Source organism: Sesamum indicum, linkage group LG12 (assembly GCF_026168435.1).
Source record: "Sesamum indicum cultivar Baizhima isolate 11 linkage group LG12, ASM2616843v1, whole genome shotgun sequence".
NCBI lineage: Eukaryota > Viridiplantae > Streptophyta > Magnoliopsida > Lamiales > Pedaliaceae > Sesamum > Sesamum indicum.
Genome location: NC_142668.1, coordinates 4,740,292 through 4,744,511, shown reverse-complemented (window position 1 = coordinate 4,744,511; position 4,220 = coordinate 4,740,292).

The following is a 4,220-nucleotide window of genomic DNA, read 5'->3' as shown; positions in this document are numbered from 1 at the left end:
TCCCAAACTCCGGCAACTCCAACGGCAAATCAATTACAAATCCAGCAACAAATCAACGAAATCCGCAGAAAAGCAACAATCCAGCAACCCAGAACAAGAATCAGCAAGATCCAAGCTGAAATCCCGCAAATCCGACGAAACAGCGAAATTTGCAGAACCCGCTAATCGCAGAAACAGTGAGAAAATTGACATAAATTGCAGCAAATCCGAAACACTCCAAACAGCCTCAAAAACCAAGATCAACAGCAACAATACGCAGCTAGCACCAGCAGCAAAAAACAGCAACAATTCGCTGCAAGAAAGTAGTGAAAAATCCGACCAAAAAAGCGCAGAAATTCCGACGAAAAAGCGCAGAAATTCCGACTAATTTCGCATAGAATCCGACGAATGGCCCAACCCAAACCAAACTCCTCCAACCACAATAAGCTACCAAACCAAACTCAGCAAATACCTCACGAAATTCAGAAAAATAACTCTTCCCAGCCTGCGCAGAAATCGCAGAAAACACGCGATACTTACCTCTTAAGCCCAGTCTCAATTCTCAATGAAAATTCAAATTGAAGGATGGGAAATGTTCCCCATGTGATGAGGGATCGATTGATATAAGCGGCAGCCAGAAATTCGTCGAAACGGAGGCGGAATCGACTTGAGAAACTCCCAGCAAAAAACAGTGCGAAAAAACAGCAACAACTTCGTTCACAGACCTAGGGCGCGTCAATTCTCCGGCAGCCTCACGCGCGGTGCAGTGACGACGGTCTTCTGACGGCGAGCAAGGTGGCGGCCGGAAGAAAAATTCCGGCGGCCGGCCGGCGGCGGCGCTGCAGCGGCAGCAATTAATGCACTGTGTGTGTGTGTGTGAAACATAGAGAGATTTTTGCCATTTTTAGATTGTACTCATTCCAATTACTAGACTCGTAGAGCCCGGTATTGTTATTTATTGTCACTACCTCCCCGTGTCAGGATTGGGTAATTTGCGCGCCTGCTGCCTTCCTTGGATGTGGTAGCCGTTTCTCAGGCTCCCTCTCCGGAATCGAACCCTAATTCTCCGTCACCCGTCACCACCATAGTAGGCCACTATCCTACCATCGAAAGTTGATAGGGCAGAAATTTGAATGATGCGTCGCCGGCACGAGGGCCGTGCGATCCGTCGAGTTATCATGAATCATCGCAGCAACGGGCGGAGCCCGTGTCGACCTTTTATCTAATAAATGCATCCCTTCCAGAAGTCGGGGTTTGTTGCACGGATTAGCTCTAGAATTACTACGGTTATCCGAGTAGCAGGTACCATCAAACAAACTATAACTGATTTAATGAGCCATTCGCAGTTTCACAGTCTGAATTAGTTCATACTTACACATGCATGGCTTAATCTTTGAGACAAGCATATGACTACTAGCAGGATCAACCAGGTAGCATTCCTCACCGACTCCGCCGCCCGCATGGGACGAGCCCAAAACGGTGGCAAGCGTCATTCACACGAAGCCCCGAACGCTTGCTTTCGGGGTAAACAGACGCCGAGGCCCTCGTACCCACCGTGTGTTCCGCATCCGAGAGATCGGGCGACGACGCAATGGGCCAACGACCCGGGCACGTGCGGCCGTGCGCGGGACGTGGGACACAGCGGGCGCCTTGAGGTCCACCCCGCGCCGCGGCCCCGAGGGGTGCAGCGCAGGGCGAAAACGGGACGTTTGGGACAATGGAATGCCTTCGCGATTGCTATGCAGCACAGGAAACCGACCGCGGCCAAGGCGGGAGCGCGCTTGGGCCGACGACTGAAGCGGCTTGCGCGGGATGTTGTCGCTGCCCGAGTAGGGATCCAACATGCCCACACAGGCCAATCACCACTCACGCGCCCATTACGTACGCAATGCCCGAGCAGACAAGCCAACGCCCACCGTCCCACGACGCATTCGAGCGTCGCGGCAGGCGAACGGCAGCAAGCACGCCCAAGCATGCCCCGGTAGGCACGAAGATTCGGGACGAAGCACGAGTTAGGAACCGAGGAGCACAAACCTAGGGACCGGACCGACTTGCCTGTGCGACGCCTCCACTTTCGCAGGCGACGGGCTACTAGTAAGTGCACCCAAAAGCATACCCCAGCTCCCGAGCGGGAGCCTTGCATGCGGGGATTGCCGACACTTCGCCAGCCACGTGCTACAGATCTCGAGGTCGCGGGCAACAGACGACGATGACCACACCCGCCCTGTGTGGGTGCCACCGGGAGTCGACGGGCGGGGGTGCAAGCCGTCGCCGGCCGCCCTTGACGCCTCCATGTTCGCAGGCAACGGGCTACTAGCAAGCGCACCCAAAAGCATACCCTAGCTCCCGAGCGAGAGCCTTGCATGCCGGGATTGCCGAAGTTTGCCCACCACAAGCTACTAATTTCAGCGTCGCAAGCCACAAGCGGCGACAAGCACCCCCGACCGTCGAATCCCGACAGCACCCACATCGGTCCGCTTATGCGGGGGGAGGCCGACAAGCATAAGCGGACCGACCGACCAACCTTTGCTTGGACGGAGCTCGTGTTGGCCATGTTTTAGCAAATCGCAATCGAAGCTCGCCCTCGACGGCTTGCCGTTGCGGAAGGGAAGGCATTCAGCGCACACGATGCAAATGGGCATCGGCCGCACGCAACACCGTAGACCCCCGCTCAAGCGCCCCGCCGGAAAAGCTCGTCGGACTCTCGCCGCCAAAACAAGGCCAACACAAGCCACGCCCAAGCCATGAGGGCGGCCGAGGCTTGGGGGCTGCGGGGGGGCCGCCTTGCCCCTGCCCGCCCCCAGCGCCCAGACCCCCCTCAAGCACCCTCCTCCCCCTATAATAGGCTTAAAAAAAAAGGCTTGTGACAGGAGTAGACATTGAAAGGGTTGAGGAACGCACTTTTTTGCATTTTTGAAGCATTTTAACGTATTTTTGCATGAAAATTTGCACGTCACCTCAAAATCACATGATTAATTCATTTTTTTTGAAATATTTTATTTTTGAGTTATGAAAATATTTATTTAATTATTTTAATTATTAAAAAAATAATAAAAAAAAGGGAAAAATCGGTAAAAAAAGGAGGGTTCACGTTCAAATCCCATGTTTTCCAACAAAAACATTATGCATACATTAGCATTACGTATTCATGATCACTTCCGTACAAGTTATCAGATGGAGCAACATCAATGTTTTTTGGGAACGCCTTGTCAGTTGTTTTTCCACAATCATCAAAATCGGACAAACAAGCTTCGCGATGTTTCGAGACCCGACAAATAAGCCGTGGGCAAGATGTCTTTGCATTCTAAAGTCATCATTGGGACGAGTGTTGCAAAGATTTCGGAAAAACGGCGTGATCGAAGGCGACAGCCACGAGAGTAGTGCCGAACGGCAGCAGACGCCCCAGCGCCCACAGGCCGACGGCAGCAGACGGGCACCCGTGCAGGAAGCCCCTGCCGACGCGCGCGCGCACAGGCTGACGGGTGCCCGATCAGGCAGCTTCTGCAGGCGTGCGCACAGTGCCGGCCTGCGCGCGCGCGCCCCGTGCGGACAGTGCCGGCCAGCACGCGCGGGCCCCGTGGCGACAGTGCGGGCCTCCGCGCGCGCACCCCGTGCGGACTGTGCGGGCCAGCGCGCGCGCGCCCCGTGCGGACTGTGCCGGCCAGCGCGCGTGCGTCCCGTGTGCACAGTGCGGGCCTGCGCGCGCGCGCCCCGTGCAGACAGTGCCGGCCAGCGCGCGCGCCCCGTGCAGACTGTGCCGGCGCGCGCGTGCGCGCCCCGTGCGGGCAGTGCCTGCCTGCGCGCGCCCCGTGCGCACAGTGTCGGCCTACGGGGGCGCGCAGGCAGACGGCAGCAGACGGGCACGCGCGCGCAGACAGCCCCTGACGACCTGCGCGCGCGCTCCTTGGCCGACCACTGCCGACGTGCGCGCAAGCCTGGCCGACCACTGCCGATGCACGCGCATGCCTGGGCCGACCACTGCCGACGTGCGCGCTGGCCCAGCCGACCACTGCCGATGCACGCGCATGCCTGGGCCGACCATTGCGGACGTGCGCGCAGGCTTGGGCCGACCACTGCCGATGCACGCGCATGCCTGGGCCGACCACTGCCGACGTGCGCGCTGGCCCGGCCGACCACTGTCGATGCACGCGCATGCCTGGGCCGACCACTACGGACGTGCGCGCAGGCTTGGGCCGACCTCTGCCGATGCACGCGCATGCCTGGGCCGACCACTGCCGACG